Source organism: Bombus impatiens, unplaced genomic scaffold, assembly GCF_000188095.3.
Source record: "Bombus impatiens unplaced genomic scaffold, BIMP_2.2 scf_0930, whole genome shotgun sequence".
Taxonomy (NCBI): Eukaryota; Metazoa; Arthropoda; class Insecta; order Hymenoptera; family Apidae; genus Bombus; species Bombus impatiens.
This window is the reverse complement of record NT_177349.1, coordinates 1,043,178-1,065,803: the sequence shown is the minus strand read 5'-3', so window position 1 is coordinate 1,065,803 and position 22,626 is coordinate 1,043,178. Positions and strand designations below refer to the sequence as shown.

At 37.9% G+C, this 22,626-nt stretch overlaps 1 protein-coding gene and 1 long non-coding RNA gene across 12 annotated transcripts in view; one reads left to right on the top strand and one right to left on the bottom strand.

The window, feature by feature from the left end:
- LOC100742198 (papilin) overlaps positions 1-22,626 on the bottom strand; it is a 163,921-nt gene that overhangs the window by 107,846 nt on the left and 33,449 nt on the right. The window lies entirely within an intron of this gene.
- On the top strand, positions 7,882-21,701 carry LOC117152275. The gene is made up of 3 exons (XR_004462608.1): positions 7,882-8,128; positions 18,469-18,476; positions 21,692-21,701. It is a non-coding gene; the product is annotated as an uncharacterized LOC117152275 (long non-coding RNA).

Sequence of the window (22,626 nt, the reverse complement as noted above, 5' to 3'; positions counted from 1 at the left end):
CGTCACCGACGACGACGACGACGACGATTACGACGACTACGACGACGACCGGCTCCAGAGATTCCATGGTGGCTCTTTTGTGGACCATTAAAAGGGCTGAGAGAGAGCCTTTTAGAAAGGCCTGGCCGCAATAAATGACGGATGCCCCGATCTCGCACAATGCACCAACCGCACGAATTCAGACGGCACCGCGACACGCCGGAAGTGGACACTTTTTCCCTGCTTCCGACCGCCCCGTTTTGTTCGAACGAGATGGTGGTTTTACTCTAGCTCGTGGATTTTTCAACGCGGAAATTGGAGATTGAGGTTATTAACCCGTTCATAATGAAACGAGGAGAAATTAAAAACGGGTGATATAGAGAGTAATTGTTTATTTGGATTACCGACGCGTTCAGTGTAATAAAGTGGCGAAAGATTTGAAACTCGTTATATTAAAAACAAATACATTTAACGTTTAGTTAATTAATAGCTTATAGAATGTACCACGTCAAGCGTGCGAACAGTTAATACTTACTATATATATAATTATTACGCGTATGTATTACGTAAATGTTACATTAGCAGTTACGTATAATGACATCGGAAGAATAAAATTTCTAATATTATAATATCTTCGACAGTATACTGAAGTCTCTTTGAGGACATTATAGAGGGATTAGTTCAATCATAGTGTTGATTCAATATTAAATGTTTGCAAATTTGATGATCAATCACAGTAGCTATATAAAAATAATAACAAACGAAGAGAGCTTGAATAGTTTATTCTGCTAATTATTTCTTTGCATAAATAAACTAAGAAGCTTCAAATAAAAATTATTGTGTTTTGCTGGGTAAATGTTAAAAGAGTTAATAAAAATACACTGTGCTCACGAAGGCGGGTTTCTACTAATAAAACAGACTCCCTAATCCGCTTGATCGGTCGTACCGATTTAAGCCGACTCTTCGAACCATGGAACGTGATTGAAGCAATATTTTTTCGGTGTGCGATTCGCGACGGCCAGATTGTCATGATACGGTTTTAAAGTCAGCCGGGAAAGAAAATATTGATCATCGTTCCACAAATTAAAGAGGATACAGAGTGTGGAGAAATAATCGGCAGAACGGCAAAAAAATGATCAAGCGAAACGTGCCTCAAAAAGAGTAGCATGATGGTGCGGTTTTTCGAATGGATTTAAATTAATCGAACAAAAAAGAAAGAAGAGAAGGGGAAAGCTCTTTCGAGCATGTAGCGTGTGTTCGTCCAAATTGCCACATAACAGCGCATGGGGAGAGAAAGAATGATAAATCTTGATTGTACAAGCAGTGAAAAAAATCGAGCTACTGTCGTTAATTCAAGCAAAACGGTGAGCGCGTGCCTCACGTTTTCATGAGCGTTTCGTAAGCGAAGAGACCGGTCCTATCGATCGCAGTGATCTACGAGAGTATCTCGATTGTAGTTATAAAATCGTGGTGTTGACAGCGAATTACGTAATTGAGAATGAATGATGAAGATAATGATGGTTCATAAAATAAGATAAAAGACGGTTCAAAAAATTTGGGACAGATCGATGAATCGTTTATTTGATTCTTAAAAAAAATTGGACGAAATTTTATTTTAGTTAGTGGAATGGTTATTTTTATATTGTGATATGCATTATATGTCGCTGATACTCATTTTCGAAGACAATTTAGCTGATGGCTATTGATAGCAGAGACTGGAAGAATATGTTCTGTGTTCTCCACGTGAAAAACAGAAAGTACGTAAGTTCAAAAAATATAGTGTCTCTTCAAGTCCATTTGTGTATTTTCGTCGAGCATTAGATTCGTGGCGATTCGATGGACAAAAAAAAGAGATTCGTACGAATGACAGAAAACGAGTGAAGGCAAATGGTCAGAAACATGTCCGGGGCTAAAACGTAGGATAAAGTCGTACGTGGAGGGTAAACGTCGACGGCGATGCGCTAAAAGCGGCTGTAAGTGCTCCACGGAAATTCATCGTTCCAGCATAAGGGACCGGTAACTCGATGGTCGTGTCGCTGTGAATGATGTAATGGCGATGATAAAATTCGTTTTCACTCTTCACCGGCGACACTGGTGAGTCGATGGAACCAATGGTCACGAGTCCTGTTTACTTAGTGCTCTCTTGTCACATTGCCGACGCAAATTTCCAAGAGATAAGGAAACAAATTTCACTGTAATCCTACTTTTAGCATCTCCTAACTTCTCTCATACATTTTCCTTTCTACAGAAATAAATCTATTTTCCGAGAAAATTGGAATGAAATAAGGAATGGGAAGATTAACCTTCTATACTGTTCCCATTAAAAACATTTTCCAAAAACGTTTTTATATTTCCACAGGGGGAAACTTCAATTTCTTAAGGATACAAATAATAATTGTTCTTTAATTTTCGTTATACTTTTCTCTACAAAGATTTATATTTATTATCCGGGAAAATCAATGAAATATCTACGAGATTAAAGATGAAACATCGCTATCTGAAGGAAAAATATTTTACGAATATCCTTAAAATTCTGTTTCCATAAATATTTCCAGATTTTCAGTTTGCAGAAAAAATTTCCATTTCTCTAAAAATCAAGCAGGTTAGTTCTTTTCGTGACATCTGAAAACCCATCCGTTAATTTCCTTCATAAATTTTTCGCGTGGAAATAAATTCTACCTTTTGATAAAATTGCTAAAATAAGGAATCGAGAGATCAAGCTTACACTCTATTTTCAAGGAAAACATCCTAGGAATATTCTTATTTTATTTCTTCACATTCAGAAAGAAAAATTCTCACTTCTAAAAATTATACAACTGACCAATTCTAGTTATAACATCTGCATAAAACAGATCTTCTAACTTTTCACATATTTTTGCACAGAAATAACTTTCCTCTGCCGAAACGTAAGACATTCGAATCTCGGTTTCAACAATTAAATATTTTCATTATCAATTCATTAAACACTACCCTAAGAACTTTATTTCCAAATAACTTCAAAGAAAACTTCCAATTAGTCAAATACATGCAACCAACTATATTATAACACCTATATTATCTATCAATAACATCTATGTCTCTACAAAAATAACCGTATTACCTTCTTCCAAATAAAACAAAAACTAAATCTCATAGTCCCAAAATTAAATACTTCCATTAGGAACATTCTACGGACGTTTTCCTCACAAACAAAGATCCCGTTCCTCAAAAGCATAAAATCATCCATTCCTCTTTACAAAACTCGCTTAATCCGTATCGAGACGCATTGTACCTTTGAAAAGTCAAATAAAACTGTTCGAATTCACCCTGTCAACGTCTCTCCGCTAATTACTACTGCGTTTCCGACGTCGTGCAACATTATTCTCTCGTGCAACGGGATGTTCGTCGTGATTCATCTCGCGAAATATCTGTGGAACCGGTGATCCCAGCCGTCGACAGGGAACGGCGATCTCTCTGGCTTGGTTGCCAAAGGGCAGACTCTCCCGACGTAATTCCGCGTTGCGTAACACACGATCGGGGGCACGGCCGTGCGAGAGCGCGCCGCGCTGTCTGCACCGACGAGACTGCAAGGCGGCACCGCGATGCACTTGTTGCAACAATATGCCGAGGCTTATCCACCGCCGGCTAAGTGCATCCAGTGATTCATACTGGCCGCCTGTGCAATACCAGCCGTGTGTACGCGCCTATCCATGCGACTGCGTGTGTGTATTGTTTGCATGTACATACAGTTACGCGCGTTCGCTTTTTTATGCGTACGAGTTACGCGCGCGAATCAGCATCTGGTTGAGCCGGCGGCAGATCGTGAGGATGTTTTAATGTTTCTTCGAACGGTATACGAGGAATGAGAATAAAAGGCTGTGGATGGAAGACGCAAGAAGAGCTAGGGACAACGAAGTGTGTGCGAAGAGGGTGGTTTATAGGTGGAAGATTGATGGAATCGTAAGACGGTTGTATGACTATTTTGAGGATTGTATGAAGCTTCTTTGGTAATTGGGAAGATCGGTTTGTGGTGTGGTTGGGGAGCTTGAAATAGATTTTGCCTGGAGCGGATGAGAGATCGTTGAAATATATTTGTGGGAATTAACCCGTGTGTGACCAGTCTCTGGTCATGGGGTGACATAATGCACATACTGTACACACATACATTGCACGGTTAACATGATTCACTGGTGTCTAATTTACATCGTAAAATGACAAATGGCAAAAGAATTAGCAAATACGAGATTATAACATTGGATTACGTGTTCATTGTTCGAATGTATATTACAAGTGTATAAAATGTGTTTCTGGAGTTACAGTTAATTTCCCTCGAGCTATTTTCTACGATAATTCGCATTATTGTTTGTTCATAGTACAATCACTCATCCAATTGATTTATAAAAGAAAGAAATTAATATTTGCAAAACGATTTTCAAAGTTTTGTTGATTATGTAAACGGTTAAAAATAGAATGAGATATAAAGTGCTCAAATGATTCCTTCCAATTAATTTGTTTTCCTCAAGCAAGAAAGTATACTACAGAATATTTTTCGCTTAAAGACCTACGAATTCTATCATAAATATATAAATCAATAATATATTCCCATCTGAAAGCAATTCTCGCTAGTTATATACGTTTACAACACGCTATGTAATCTTCTAGACCGGAATTATCGTAATTAACTAAAACTGAAATCCTCTTTTCGTTAACGTTGCTTAGTAGATACACAAGTAAATACACACGAAATTCGTGTAACGATTTGCAGACAAACTCGTAAAATCAGATTCCGTAACGACGGCGTCAACGTCGTCTGTCTTACGCACGATCTTCATCTATCATTCATCTTCCCTTCGTTGACGAGATTCCAAATGCAACTCGAAATGTGCGCAAACAGTTGCGACGATGTTGCAGGTTGCCAACGCAGGCTACCGTTGTATCAGCGAATGCAGCGATTATGTGCACTGAGGTGTTTATGGGAGCAGTGAACTCCTCGGGAAATCCCGGTAATCCTTTTCTCTATTCCTTGTCGTCATTCAACGACTACTTACTTACGTTTCCGTTCTTGCTCGCTGTCAGAGACACGCGCGACTATATACGTGAATTGATCTGCCTCTGCATTGTCAACCTGAGCGTAACCTTAACAATAGCGCTCTTCCTTGTTCCACGAATTTTTCCATGTTTTTCCTGACGCAGACTGTTTATCTTTTTCCTCAGAAACTTACTTTTTTCTATATTTTCACGGTATAGTTTCGTTTATTGTTTAATTTCATCGATTATGCTTTTGTACTGTAGAAAGTTGTTCTTGTTATATGGTGTTATTTAGTATTAATGATACTATATATATTATATAATATACTATATATATTATATAGTATTATTGATATAATATTATTATTTATATTACTATAGATTTATAGTGAGAGTGAAATAATTTTATCATTGAAAAATTACTGGATAAATGTTTAAATTACCAAATTATTCAAACTTCTAAACATCCGAACTTAATATTCAAATATGCAAGTTTTCGGAAACTTAAATATTTCCAAACATTTAAATATATTTCCAGATATTGAGATGTTTAAGTACTCAGATTTTTAAATGTTTAAATCCTTATTTTTCGAATTTTCAAATTGCGAAATGTTTGAATCTATGAGTTTCAGAATATTGATTTTCCAATTTTTTTTTATTTGTGTCATCGCTACACTAGCAGTGGAAAACACCAATTTAAAATTCTAAAATTTCTAAAATCTTAGAAATAAAATTAATTCTCAGAATTAACAATGATTCATAAACACAGTAAATTCTCTTATCAAACTAAAAAGAATTCAACGTACCATTCGCCATTCACAACGAAGGACCTGTCTATTGATTTCACATTTGACCCTTTTATCCACATTTCCCATAGCTCAAATTTTATCTACATGTGTCTACAGTCCATTCTTTCCACCGATTGATCATTTTACCCAGGCACTTGCATTTCGTGGTTACTTCTTCCCTGGTTCTAGCTGGACTGGTTTCCTTGTTGAATTCTCAGTTCTGATCCGGTAAGTTCTTGCTTCCTACGCGCGACCACATGAAGACGTTCTATTCAGGGAACTCCTGTCGCAGCAAAACTTCCCCTCGTGAATCTAGGTTTATGGGTACAACGCTGCCGCCAGATATTTCCGAAAGAGAATATATCGATCGATGGGATAAACCGTGTTTTGTACCTCTACGGCCGTGCCACGTTATATCAACTATCAGCGATTCGGATTCGGTTGACTTTTGTTAACTGTCAGCCTGTTTCACTTCGAATAATGTATTTTGATAAGTTTTTCGACAACTTCGTGGAAAGGTAATAAAGTAGTTCGGTTGAAAGATCGATCATTTTTTATTTAAGATAAAATTGGATTGAAGTTTCCGCAGTTTGTCCGCTTTAAAGTCGATAGATACACATTGATAACCATTGTTTTACTAAAATCATGAACGATGCACCACGCTGTAGGTTTTGTTTCATGCATATGCCAAAGTATTTGATGACCGATATTGATAGAGTGGTACGTGGCTAATTAATTCAGCACATCTAGACAAATTAATTGTTCGGGTAAAGTTGTATGATTAAAATATCTCAATTTGCATGCTCAATTGGTATTTGCACCGGTTCGTAAAATTTTAGGAGAATTTGAACAAATTAAATGATTTTTAATATCTTTAGAAAATCATCAGACACAAAATTGAAACAATAAATTCACGTGTCTGAATAACAATCTTATCATATTTTTCTCAAATCTATGACATTATTTAACGATAAAGAAGTAAAAGCGTACAACTGTGTCAAAAATAATAAAAGATGCGATATAGTTAACCAGAAATACTATGTACATATATAGAATGTAGATCCATAGAGTAATTTGGGCAAACGTACCAACCCTTTTTCTGTCTACTTATTTTACTTATATATATACATACGCATACACGAATTGTATCTCTTCATCTATGTTATGCTTCTTCTATTCTCTCAACTGTACCTCTTCGTCAACTCACGGGCCAATTTTTCATCATTCTTCTGACAAAGTGTATTTCTTTAGTCCACGATTTTCGCGAATCCGCTCGTGCACGATTATGCTCTTCTGTCAGACAATTTCCTTGGTGGGAAAGATGGCAGGCACGCAGGTACGCCAAGGAATTCCATCGAAAGGTATTCTTCGCATTGCAAAATTCCTGCGTGCATCGAAATCTAGACGCGTGCAGCGAAATGTCGATTTATAAGAGGAAAAACCCACGGCGGTAAATTTTTCGTAAGAGAAAGAGAGTAAGTTGTTTCTACAACTTTTTCTTTTTTTTTTTTCTTCTTCACCAGGGAATAAGATATTCGACCGACGTGAAGTCTATTACGAGAGAAACACGTAAGCAAGCACGGCTATATTTTCACGTAGGCTCTGAGACCGAAATACCATCGAGGGATATAAATTATATCTGTTAGAGATACACGCGTTACGCGGTTAAGGAATAGTTGAAATGTGCCGGCGCGGTTTCTTAAGTCGTCGACGTTAATTTACGCGTGCAAGTCGTTGGAACGTGGAAATGTTTCGGTAGAACTTTCACCGACAGTTTAATGTTGTGAAAGAGATATTTACTTTATCTCGTGTATTTGCTTAATTCATAGGCGTACATTTATACTTGTTCTACGTGCATGCATACCGAACTGAGAAGTGAGCTTCAATTAGGTTGCTTTGGCTCTACCATCGTCCTATTGACTTGCCAGTATTTAATCGTTTAATCTAAAACCAAAAGATACATAGACGGAAGTTTGACGAGACTATGGTTCATTCCGATTATTCAATGTTTACAAAGCCTTATTAAATTATATGTAGAATGATTCATATGGCCCATCATATTTCACATTCTAATTTTCGACTTTTCATTTTTCATCGCGGAATATATATATGTCGGAGATGAGGGGACATCGGGGCCTTTCTTTTGGAATTTTTGGGAAGATCCCAATACTTTAGTCTAGAATATTTATTATAGCTGTACTTAAATGATAAAACTTAGAAATAGTTGTTATGATTCAATCCTATTATGTTTGCCCGAGATTTGTGACGGTGGGCTCGAGGTGACACAACTCGTCGCCGAACGTAGCCACGGTCATGGGATGAACGATTTTACCTAACAGAGAAGTGCCAATATTGTGGAACACACGTTCTATTAACAATCAAACCCCGGGCAGGAGCAACGTCAGCTCTACGCGGGTCTGCATAGCGACGGCGGCTGGAATTTTGTTGATATCCCCGGCCAATATGCAACGAACAAACACGATCGTAAGGAGAGGAAAATTTCCATCGGTCTTTTATTCTTGCGATCACCTTGGAAAGTTTGCACATCGTCTTTACGTGTATTATTATACCGAGCGTCATAGCAAACGTTACTTTGTGCTTTAAAATATATTCTACGTTTAACAAAGAGTTGCCCCGTTGATCGTGGTTTCGTTATTGAACCTAAGAACATTATCACTAATATCTCGAGTGTTTAATCACCACGGTTATTTGTGGTGATTAAACAACCCATTTCTTAAAGTGTCGCTAAATAACAAAATAATCATATCGCCTATCATATTCACCACTGTTTCTTTTCTAAAATATACAACGAGATGGGAAGCTTATAGAACGATGGCTTTCTGGGATGATTATATAGCACATAAATCTTGTGAAATCATAGAACAACCAAATAATGCATCATATCTTCACTTTCACTTTACCAAAATAAGCAAAATGCTTCTGAAAATTATAATTCGCTTAGTTTTTCAAAAATCATATAATATCATATATACTCATATATACATATAATATCATATATAATATCATATTACTATTATACATTCATCTTTTCCAAATCTACCTCAACTACATAAAAATTTATCTTTATTTTGTTAAATCCCTCGCAAAGATTAAAAACTTTCCCGATATTATGATTGGTTTCGAGTTTCCAATTTCTAAACTGTAGCTCATCATATCCACACCTACTTTCCTCCAAAACAAGCGAAACGTTAAAAGAACTTACGAAATACTGGACCAAAATGATCAAATTAGCTGGCGCGTGAATTTCTCGAAAGTTTCACTAATCGGGACCCCGTACGATCGGTGACGCGGCGGGACAGTTTCTCCTGCGGAGAACACGAGGAACTTTCGAACGAAGTCTGGGCACGTCGAAAAGTTGGGTCGATCGACGTATGGCTGGTTGACGATTCGACGTTTAATTGATTGTAATTACCGCATACCGAGATAAATAGTTAGCGTTCACCTTGTGCGCGGCTGGCACGGTGAACGTGGCCGGAGGTCGCCGATATCGATTCGTGGCAATCGGAAAACATAATTCGTCGACTAATGAGGCCGACTTGGCTCGTGTTCCATCGAAGGACGATCAGTGAATAGGAAGAGAAGGGCGCAACCGAGTCGTCGTTGCGGTGGTCCGACACAGATTCAATAAAATCGTAAAAATACGGTACAGCCAGCTGTTCAATAAAGGACAATCGATCGATGGCAACGTCCAGGATGATTATTTCGATGACTATTAGTAGAATCGACTCGGGATCAGTATTCGGGAAAGCGACTACCTTTGCGATTCGTTTTCATGCCAACAGTGAAATTGCGTCGCCTTTTAAGGACAAAAACGGACAGAAGCTTCGAATCTTAATACTCGATCTTGCTATTTGTTGCGTGAAATTGAATGCGAAGGTTGTCTTTGGCCGCTGCTTTTATCATGGAGACAGATACGTACAGGATGTTCCTAAAATGGTAATCTTTGAAGGTTTAAAACTGCGTCACTGAAAGTTGTAATGCGTCGAACAAGATTTAATGAACGGGCTCGTAAACTTCTTTCTCTTGCAAGTATAATGGTTTCTGATATTAATACAAGGACATAATTCGTGGTTTAATAAGAAAATTATATCTTGTATCCATAAAGGTATATAGAATAGGTCGTATTTTATTATGGATACAAATTGCTAATTACAAGAAACATTAAATATAATTGAAAAGGCATTTTAAGTAACCTTCGTTACTCTACCCGTACATAGAGGAATCATCGCTGAATTAAAATTTCAAATAAAACAGCGAAGTCCACAAATCTAAATTTTAAATCCGCACGTTTCCATCGATCGCAAATTCTGCATGACATTGTTGAATTTTCGGATATCATTTTGAAATCAACCTATATAACACAGTTTTCCAATTATTTTCTAAAGTTATGAATCAGATGTCGATCACGGTTTCCCTATCAGAGTGCCATATATAACGCCAAGATAAATATCCCAAGGGGTAGATTTTTGCCGTGCGTTTTACCTCCGATCACACCTATACGTCTCTAAATCATACCACATCGTTGCCCAGTTCTAAATCATCGTCGATTCGAGCAAACTGAGCAACGCTGTCAGCCAGTTTAATCTGATCTGGTGGCCACCGCGATTTATATTTTAATCAGCGAACTTCGGCCCCGCCCCACACCACACGCCGATTAAATCGCCTGTGCAAATTATTGTCCGACGTATTACCACCTGCTACGTCAACTGATTCCTGGTAAATATTCGATCTGTGCTGCCCATTTGGAGCTCTCGGTTCAGATTCGACGATTTTCATAGACAAATTCGATAGCGACACTTTGGCTGATCTAACGATATAATATGAGATGCGAATGTTTATTGTTGAATTAACAGTCATGAACATGGAATCCAAATTCATCATGTTACTAGAAACTCAGTCTCTTTCTTTTTTTCGTTTCTACTTTCTCATTATTTATTTTTTTAAGGAAAACTTCTGGGAGCTTAATTATAGGTACGTGAATTATAATTGGCAAGCTTGCTTTCTTAGGATAACATCTAGGACCTTAAATAATAAAATACACAAAACGTCTTACGAAATTACGTATATATAAAACGAGTTTATAACAAGAACTATCAAAGATCAGAATATAATTCATGGATATAAAATAGAAAGAAGAAGAAGGTTAGTATAAATGTATAAATAAAAATCCATACATCACACATGGTTTTTCTTTACTGAAAAATAATTCTCGTACTGGAAAGATTTATTATCCTTGGAATTATTAGAGATATTAAATGTTATAACAATACTTCAGGTATAAACTGGGAAGCATTTTATGACCCAATTAAAACAGGTTACCTCTTATTTAATATTTCGAATTTAATTTCTGTTATCGGAATAACTTTAATAACCATCCAAATATTTCCAATAATTTACACAAGGAGGACGAAATTGTGGCAATAGCAGTAGAAATTGCAACGAAACTTTCTGTCGTAATGTTTTATCGCTGAATGAGAGTGTTTGAATGAAATAGCGAGCGATTATTTAAAAGAATGACGCGATCATCTAGTGCAATGTGATCACAAACGTTAATTGGGCTCTTTTTTCGTGGCTATGAATAAGTATCATGGATTACGTCAAGCGCCATGATATAAATAGTTTCACGGACAAATATAGAATTCTGCATGCCTCGAACGATTCGTACTGAGGTGTGACATCCGTGAAAGCAACGTGAACAGCATCGATGTGAGACTTCGCTTCCTACCGACTTCGTGGTACATCGATAACCAGTAATGAGTTACAGTTAAGTTAACGTAGTTAACTATTTCTCTCTTAACGCTTAATCGCGATCACTTTCATTTGGATCGCTTGTTACGCTTATATCCTCTCGACACACACGCTGCTTCTCACCAGCTTCGCGAGTGAAACTAGACTCACAAGCAGTTATTAAGAAATGGCCTAAAATTTAAGGCTGCACCAAGTAACCAATTCAAAATAATCACCCTATATCGATCACGATTATCGTTTTGCTGAATATTTTATTATTAATTCCAGAAATTTCTCGTTTTTTTCAACACAATCGAACCTCAATTCTTCTATCGACGACTTTCGCAATGTACACTTCATATTATCAACAAATTAGAATCCTGCAATTTCTCTCACTATTCCTACACAATCATACCAAGCGATCAACTCAAAATAAACTTACATCATACACAACTACTGTTTCCCCGAATCATGAAATTATTGGTTTAATCAACAAATTATCCAGAAATTCTCAATGTGATCTCGATCTTTCACTCGATCGTCTGCTTTTCCAACCTGCAATACGCATTATCAACAAACTAAAACTTACTGATCGTACATTGTTCTTCAAAATAATCACTTCGTATCATTCAAGAATACCGTTTCACCGAATCCTCGAATCATTAATTCCAAAACTCGATTCTTCTATCATCTACGATCCATTTGAAGCTATATACACATTTACACTTTTCGATAGCGCAGAGAGTATTATAAGCTTGATAACGAGCTATACCTACTGATCGCAATTGAGCGTGAAGTCGTGCGGCGGACGGTTTCTCGTCTTATCTCGCGGTTTGCACGGTATCTCTACGAGCGAAAACGGCGCGGCGAGAAAAGAACGGAAAATAATAAGAGGAAGTTTTGCAATAAATCGAACAACGGTTCCGCCTGGACCGGAAGCGGATCGCGCTCGAAGGAACTCGTGAAAATAAATTTCTAGTCCGGCGGCGATCGAGGTGAACATCGAACGGGCAACCGGTGAATTTCAGCGGGAGGCGACGTGTCCGGGCCTAGATTTACTGCTTGCCTTCCAGGAAAATAATCGACATTATCGATGCGCATTGCCCCGGTTCGGCGTGGCTGGCAACGTGTTTCGTGTCATCGTTGGCCCGATGGTGAAAATCCGCGGCTCCCAGTTCCGATGGAGAAATAAACGATTCGTTACTAGATAGCAGAGAACGCGAAGATGCTAAATTTGTCCACGATCTATAAATTCCTCTCTCCGTTCTTGGAGCTGCGAGATACCATCGTCAAGAAGCGATATGTACGATCGTTTTGACCAGCTTAGTTATGTTAGTTGAATACGTATGAAGAGATTTTTGGTGGTGTAAAATCCTAGTAAAGAAATGATACTTTATAATTTAAATATTTTTCTGGTTGAAAGTTTCTATGTGTTCAGTTATATGTATCATATAACCTGGAGTGAGATATTTTTGGTGATTTAGAATTTCAGTTAGAAGAAGAGACTTGGTATTTGTATTGTATTGTGAAGGAAAATTGAAATATTTTGTTGGGTGACAAGAATGTATCATATCACCGTATTCTATTACATTTAGTATTTACATTAAGGAAGATTAAAATCATCATTTGTCTTTTTATCTTAAATCTGATAATTAAGTCGTACCGTGATTATAAAATCGTGACATCACATTATATCAAATATAATCCTTGTGTATGGCGATTTATATGCGAAACTGAAGATTCGGGGGAAGACGAACAGTTGGAAGTGCAGGATAAGGTTCTTACGCAGACTCAAGTTATACAATGCAACGAGTAAATTTCAATTACGCTAAAACCATCCATTAATCATCTAACTTCCGTTCTACCGCGGAGAGTGAGTGGTCGTCATGAAATTCGGAGATAGTAATTAAGTCATCCAAAGGGCGCACAGACCAAGAACACCGACGGGCCGGTGTTCGTGGCTTTGTACTTCCGGCCGGCTTCTCCTGGCCAGGTCAGTGATAAATGGATCGTGGGCACATCCTCTTCCTTATGGTATTCGGTGAACAAGGAGCGTCAGCAACAGCGGCTGAGCCAAGATATAAGATCCAGCCAACTAGATATGCTCGATTGGTTCTGGCCACGATTGGCCCTCGCGCCTCGTCCCGAAACCGTCCTGTCGAAGACGTCGATTTCAACCAGCGAAGATTTTTAATAAAACATCCCGTACGTCACCTCCTGCTACTTCGAAACTTTCTTTTCAGTGATATCTTGCCAAGGAAATCGTTCACCTAGGTCGAAACGTGACCATCTCCATTTTTGGAGAAGTTGGAGAAACTTCGTTCGAGGAATTGATTTATGGGAAATTTCTTTAACAAAGGTACTGAATTCTAGGAGTTAATATTAGTACCAAATTATGGATGTTTGATGAACTGAAATCTAAATAAAAATTTATTTTGTGTTCTAAACATTATGAATACGTTACTTCGAATATCTTAGACACATTCACGCATTATGTGTACGGAATGTGCACAAAGGAATAAATACCTATAAGTTATTATAAACAGGGTGGATATTATTGATAAATCTGGATGTATTTGGAGTAATTTCAGAAGACCTAACAAATTCCTGAAGAAGAAGAAACTATACAAATCACCAATACTTTTCATCTAAAAGTCAACATCCAATCGATCGCTACGCGTTAACTCAATGTAACTCTTAAGCACCGAAGTTTAATAGAGTTTTAGGAAAACAATGGAAGACACAAAATCCCGACACCCTACCAGAAGCTCGAATCTCGTTCCATCAACCTCCCGTCTCGGTCCATGCATTTTGCCTGCTTTCCCTGCGAAACTGGTCCGCGGTGTTCGCGGAACATCCTCTCACTGGAACAGTTGGAACACTTTAGCGCCGATTTCCCGCTAGGTGAAAGGTGTCACCTCTTTTCGCGAGTGTTTGACTTTTCCATTAACGTCAGAACAACGAGTTACTTTGATGTTTCGCGGTGGTTAATTAGCGTAACTCGCGTTAACCCTATTTGTGTGCTTTATGCCCGAAGAATGCGTGCGCCGTGCGAAAATCCAACGGCGGCGTTTCTGCTAATTAACCGGCGCTCGTGTGCTCGATCTGCGTCGTTCCCGCGCTGATTGAAAAATTCGTATCGCGTTACGCGACGCGCGGAATTTCTGCGAAAGTCGTTAACGTAACGAGCCAGCACGAAATAAAATAGGCGAAAAATCTGCTCCTAGTTGTTTGGTATGCGCTTCCAAAGAGTGGATGGAATTTTTCCGAGATTGAAGGAGTGAGCGAAATCCGCGATGGCTATGGAGCGTAAGCAGGATTTTTTGTTTTTGAGAAATTGAAATGGACGGAGGAATTTTTAACGCTTCGTCTACGACTCGCGAAGTATTTCGTATTTTTAGTTTCAGCATTTCTCTGTAAATGTGGTGATTTCTGTTCGCGAGTTATGTCGAGATTATATGAAAAGAAAGTGTAGAAATTAATTAATTTATTAAGAAATAAATGTATAAATTAATGATTCTGAAGGCAGATTTTAAGAAATTAATAACTAATTTCACAAAAGGAACTTTTTCTGAGAATTACTCGTTTTTAAAGATATCAATTTTGACTATATTCTTTAAAAGGCATATAAGAAATTTAAAAATTATATCAGAAATATTTTCTAAATATTTCTGCTAACACTAACAACTAATTTAGGGCTCAAATACATTCGTACTTTGAATAACAGGAATTATTTCAATGAAATAAGACTTGAATTTTGTTCTAACAAATACCTAGCATCTTACTCCTTTCTTTTTCCGCAACCAAAAATCCACCAGCAGCGATCCAATGTTTTACTCACCCAAAAGAACCGATAATTTATTAAAAATGACACCGAAAATCGTAGGCCTTGAGGCGTTCGTGGCATCCAAACGCTCGTAAAAGGAAGCAGAAGAGAATGGCGGAGGCAGAGGTATTCCGAATATCGACATTTTCGCGGAATCAAGGAGGCCTTCGAAAACCCGAAGCGGATATCATGGCGTTGGGCCAAGATGGAAATTATGGCCTACCTAATCTTTGGGATTTTCAAACCGGGCTGATGAGAGAGCATCCTTTCAGGAACCGTGGAACGACGCCGCGAGCGACGAGCCACGCTCGAGGTGCCGACTTGTTATTAACGCTAACATAATCGCACGATCGTACCACGCGAAATCATCACGGCACACACCGTGCGGTCGATAAGTCATGCGCCGGATCGCGTCTCCCTGTGAATATTGTAATTATCGGCTTCGCGGCCGTCAAGGGACTGGCCCATGTAATGAATTTAATCCGCTTGCGATTTTCCACCGAGTTCTCGTTACGCGTCCATCACCGGTAATGCTCTCCTCAAATGGATTGGCTTGGATCGTGTCTTGCTTCGCTGCTCGATTTTATTAGCTTCTTTCCTACCTTTCGACGAGATACTTCTTTATGAGTTTTGGATACAAGTGTGGTGGATAAAGTGAGTATAGAATAGGAATCTTCAAGAAGCGTTTTTTGTTTTTCGAGTTACACATTTTTATAATAGCCAAATGACTTCTGTACGTTTGTACCAATACTATGTTTACGACTGTAGTATAACCATTGCGCTACTATCATTATGTAGAAAGGCAGGTTTAACAGAGTAAAGTAGATACATGAAAATGGATTTCTCAGACTATAATTTGAATATAATTATATAATTTTATTTAATTAAGAAATTAAATATAATTTCTCTATCTTTACAAGGAGTATAAGCAGCTTCTACTTAATGAAAAACAGTAGATGTACATTCATCGTTAAAATTATATAAACATGTCTTGACTTGTACCAAAGCATAAACGTTGAAATACATAAGTTGTCATAGAAGAAAAGACATAAATTAATTATATTTGATAAACAAATAATTCTATAAAAACAATTCTAGTTAAAAATGACCACGACCCTTCAGAATAAATTTTACGATCCTCTTAAGATTCGCCCCCCAAATTTCACCCCTTAAAGTTTAAGGTAATCCAGGGACTGCTTCTCAAATCTATAGAAATTCATCCTTCTATTTCATATAATACATTCGAGTAATCTTTACCTGTCGAAAGTCTCATCGAAATTCCCATCGAAATTCACCGCTGTCGAACCAGCCATCCATAGACATACTTTATCACCGATACATAAGTAAAGCCGTCACAGAGCGAGTAACAGGCTATCAACTACATTTTCTACGTAGAAAGTTGAACCAGCCCGCTCGATAATTACAGTTGACAGGTAAATAGAGAGGGCGAGTTTTCTTTTTTGGCGCGATTAATTAAGATTAATTAAACGAAACGCAACCGGTGCCCCACGGTATTTGAATCGGTCGTTGGTGGTCGTTAGTCGTCGACGTCGACGTCGACGCCGACGCCGACCTTTCCAGGCAAGAGAGCGTTTGAAAAGGCTTTCGCGGCTCTCTGGCGGTCGCGGCAACTCCTTTCACCGTAGTCGGTTTAATAAACGCGTAGAAAGTGCCGCGGAAAGGCTGTCATGCACCATCGGCGCGCCAAGTAACACGTTTGGGTTCACGGAAAACGATACGAGCGTAGAGATACAGAGGTGCAACGTTTCGGAACGAGGGGCCTCCATATACATACGCGTCCTTTCTTCCATATTGAATAAATTTCCGACGCGAGGATAATCGAACAAGTCCATCGGGGCAAACCCGATTTCTCACCGCGTGAGAATAAAGTAGTTGCGCGTCCGGATGGTACCGGGATGATCGTGATAAATGGCAATCTCCGTACGAGGTACATATTTCGTTAAATGGCTCTTAGGACCAAGAGCTTACGTATACATATATGTATCGTGGCGAGCCACGATCGAGATAACCGGGCGCAACACGCTTCGAAAGTAGACGATGGGTCAAAGATGGAATATCGATCGTGAGAAATGGAAATTTTGAAAGATCGACGACTTGTACATGTCGATGAATTTCTGAGATTGCTAGGAGAAAATAAAATTATTACGACTATATCTCGTATCGAAAGATACGTTTAGTGTCTGATTACTCTATTATACTTATTAATTAAAAATTGATGAATGTCGCAGATAAAAATGGAAGAGAGAAATACATTGATCTATTTCTATTGTGACATTTAGTAGATACTCGTATTTAAGCTGTTAGCAAATAACATTAATTAACTCTATATATGTTGTTAACTATGTTAGTACTACTATGTTAACCAATAGTATTACATGCAATTGAATAAAATACAATTTTTACAACTATTTACTATTTTATTGCATTCAACGGTGTATTGAACCGTAAACGCGCGAGTCTAATTATTCGCTCGCCCTCTATACGCGTGTCCCTATTCTATTGGCCTACTCCGAACATCGAATACCTTCGGTTCCCGGAATACACGGAATACCTGTTATTCGTCGATGATTATCCCGCTCTATGCATCAATGTCATCGCGAGGCCCATTGTCTTGGCGAAGCTGGAATTGCGTTTCTGTAGATATTCATCTTGACCGATCGCAACTCACAATTGCGACGTTATAAACTAATGTCGACTAGGACGTTGGCTACCGGGTTTCAAACGATGTCTGATTGCAAGAAGGATCGAACAGAAAATGAGAATTCATTGCCTGTCGCATCGTCAGAAGAAGAATTCAATTGGAAAGTGGAAGAGTCATTTGTAACAGAGAAAAGGTAATAAACTCTAAGAGAGAATATAATTGAAAGATGTTTGGAAGAAAATCAATTTGTTCGCGTTTAAAGGATTGCATTATATGTAATAAAAAAAATATGTTTATTAAAAAAGATTTAAGTATATTAATCCTCGTTATTTTATATTTATGATAAGAATTTATGAATGTTGCGATCTTACCTTATGAATTAAAAAAGGAAAGGAAGATGACACGATTACGAAAAGTAAATGGAAAGGTAAATGACCTAGATCGAATCTCGAAAAGAGTTTAATGCGTTTTAAGAGAAAAGAGTTTAAACTTGGAACGCTGGAATCGCCAGATATCTTCGTGATTCCACGCGAAGCTGTGGATACTATTATCATTGCCTTGTCGGAGTTGCGCCCGCCCTACTCTCATAATATTTAGTTAGACATCGGAGCAGGTTACCCTTTATCGTGTAACCCGCAAACTACCGTCTATGATAACGACGGCGAGATAACAGAAGCCGGATTTTCATGAAACGGTCCGTTCAAGAGACAAAAATGTTATTCATGGGCATTTATCTCGCATGGAATGAAGTGGCATGATCTTTGAAGCACGTACCGACGGATAAAGCTGTCGACAACCGCAAATTTTACTTAAAAAATATCGTTGTTCAACATTAGTTTAAAATTTGTAAAGATATTTTTTTAAGAACGTCCACGTTTCGCTAATTAGGATCAATTTTTTTCTACTTTTTATACTCTACTTTTTACACGTTTCTTTACTCAACAATACTTCAACAGTACTTTCAACAGTACTTTAATATAGCCGTGAGACACCGAGGTGGCGTTTACATTTCATTCTGTTCTCTCACGGTGCAACAGAGCTGTTCGACAAAGAAAAGTCATCAGGCAGTCATCTTATTCACCGAATCTCGCCTCACGCGACTTCCGGTTGTTCTCGACACCAAAGAGCTGGCTTAGAAGGGTCAACGTTTCGCGTCGGTGGAACGAGTCCAAATAAACGAGACGTGTTTTGGGAACGAGCCCACAGAAGGCTTGTTCGACTTTCTACCTACGTTACTATTGTAGACTTTTTGATCTTGTCGCTCGTAGTTCTCGACATTCAAATTTTCTCCAACGTAAATATAATCAAGGCTTTGGAGAACTCGGTCTTTCGATATTTGAGAGTTTAATTTTTTCCAAAATTTCTCTCGCCATGCCTACATTTCCCCGGAAACCTTTACACTTTGCTTCGAAAAAGTAAACCTTAGAAAAATGTCAAAACAATAATATTTCTAACGCTTTGATCAATCGATCAGAATTGATTAATTATAATTACAAAGTAAACCTCTAATGAATAAAATGTAACAGTTTATTCCCCATCTATTTATTAACAATATAAAGAACATTTTTAAAAAATAGAAGCAGTGTCTTGTTACGAACATATGGAAAAATGGAAAAATGCTGGATTACACAAAAGTTGCCAATTTTTGTGAAATTGTACGAAACGAACTATCTGCGTGCAAAATTTGCTCGAAAATCACCCAGAAACATCATTGTGTTCGTCTACTGTTTTACGACTTTTCTATCCCCGTATACTGCAACAAAAGAAACGAATCCAGCTCTTCGACACGCCCAATCAAAAATAAAAAAAGCAATTAATGAACAAACTGCTACACCCTGCCATCTCATTTACAGGGGAGCTCTAATTAATATCATCTCGGAACACTTGAAACTTCTCAAGGATGGCTGTGGGGAGGAACAAGCTTTACGAAACGGATCCCCGTCTTAGGACTGCTAATTGACTTATTCCTGACGAAAATCCAGACGGCGTCTGACAGTCGCTTGATTCTACCTCTTCATTGCGAAACGCGCTTCTCTTTTTCGACACAGGCAAAGAGAAAAAGCAAATTTCGTGCGAGAATCGCGGTAAGAAAGAGAGAACGAAGGGGTGACGTTGGACTCCGCAAAAATCGCTCATTAGCGAACGGACTCGAAATTAACCGCGACCTTTTTACCCTCGTGCATCCACTAGCTGTTACCATAGCGGATTTTTACGCTACGTCGAATCCCTTTTTCTTTTCTTCAACAGCATCCTCTTAGACCGCCATTACGGTGTTTATTAACCTCTATCCCGGAAGCAAAATTGTCGGTTCGAGTACGGTTCCGAGGAAAAAAGACTCTATGGGGGTAACACGGTGTTCGTGAACTTGTGAACAGGACATTATGCGTCTTAATTTCTGATATTGAGCCTAGTTTCTTCGATTTTCATAAGGTTTCGGATATCGAATTTCTAAGAATCTACACCGAATATTTCGATTTGAGTATACTTTTTTTTTATAAAATTAGTGTTGTACATTATTCGTCATTAGACCATGGATTTTTATTTAGGAGATGCAAGGACACAGAATACAGAGCATATACAATAATGTATAAAATATCCAAAATAGAGTGCTCGTTATAATTTTTAATAGCTAAAACAGATCCCAATTTTAAGATCTATTTACCTGTGTTCATAAACATATAAATTTACACAAACCGCAGCCGATTTGTCACTGTAAATGCGAATAGATTTTATATTCCACAAAATAACATATTTTATTTTATTCAAAGTTTCAATTACAACAAGCTAAAGGTACAAAAACGTTATCAGCCTTTACTGTATCTCTATCATCCCATCGAACTGTGACAAGATTCGAAAGCTACGTCGAGCGAAATGGTGGTCACCCACATAGTTAGCAATGGTCAGCAATGAACGCATGTCGGAGACACCGATCAGAATATCGAAAACGGCCATCGAACGCCCGTCTGTTCGGCACATTAGACCGTGGCAAAACACTAATTAATGAAGACAGTGCGGCGACAACTCATGCACGAATGTCGAGTGCAGCTGCGCACGCGTGTTTCGCGTATGCCGGCGTGCGGGACAAGAGATGTCACATCAATTAGATTAATCACGTGTGCCATAGCCATTTGGATTCTCCGCTGGCCGAAATGCGGGCTGACGTTTGTCCCAGCCACCGTGTACGTACTTAAACGGCCAATTAATCATACGTGAGCATCGTCGCGCTCATATTTTCTTCAGCCACTGGACCTTGTTGGACGCTGTGATTTGCTGGTCGCAAGGGCTGGTTGCTTATGAAAGTTCCTTTTCTTTATGAGATCTTGTATTACGTACGTATGGTAGAAAACATCGAGTAAGAAACAGATTTATTTTTCACTGCAAACCCGAAATTCATTTTCTGAGTTAGTTTCAGCTCAGAAGTGAAAGCACGTTCTTTTAATCCTTTGACCTTAACTGACATAATATGAAAATTCTTCTCTGTACTAGTTTTACGGATATTAATAATTTGAGAATTGTTCTTTGTATTTCATGCATAAAAAATGAAAAAGAAAGAACATTTCATTGTAAAAATGAAATTATTAAAATTTATTACGAAAATATTAAAGTTAGATTATTAAAATTTATTGAAAGTATCTTTGTATCTGTACAAGGATGTATTTTTTGAATGTGACGTCAGGAGAGCAAGAAATTTTGCGGAAAAAGGTATCATTATTTTCGAAATTGTTCCTTTTGAATTCTTCTTCGTTTTATCGCACTGTGAACCGGTTAATAATAATAAGTACATCACTAGAAAATAATTTTATAGATTTTATAATCTAGTTGCAGAACATTCGCGTAGGAGTGAAACTGAATGAGCCATTTAGCTTTGATATTCTTGGAGCAGAGTACAAGGTTCCCCATCAAGGTAAAATCAATGAATAAGAGCGTTTATATTCGCGTGTAAAAATCTATAAGTGTATGGTTTCTTTACGATCTCGAAATCACTGAAAGCTTTCAACAATTAAAAAAAGTATCGCGAAAGGTATTGTGTCTTAATCGACATCGCACCAGTCTCCGAAACGACTAAAGAAAGGGAAGAGAGAAGATGTGCACGTTGCGAAATGCAAAACACTAAATATACAGACGTTCATCCTAAGTCAATAGTCATCAGCGGAAGATTTGTTTGCCCACTACTTACTGGTGGAGATCTTTTTCCGCGGTTATTCCAAGGATCGAAAGCGAATAATCATCGAACTATTCGTCTATTGTTCGTGGAATGACATTTGAATTTTAAACCGGGCGATTCATTATTCATAGGACAATGCAAACTTCTCGTGGCGTTAGAATTATTATTATGCTTCTAATTTTATAAGTAGATTGGGGGTGTTTATGGAGAATTGATATTTTTCTGGGAAAATAATTGAAGAAATGGAATATAAACAGAAAATTATTTCATTCATTGAATGTCATAAGAGTAGCCACTCTGCGTATATTTTATGTACTTTTGATTATTTATCATCTTTAGATTTTTCAGAAATATATAAACATCCGCAATCTACTTATACTAAAGTATATCGTTGATCAATGAAATATTTAAAATAAAAGTATTAAGTAGTATCGAATAATACTTATTTTGA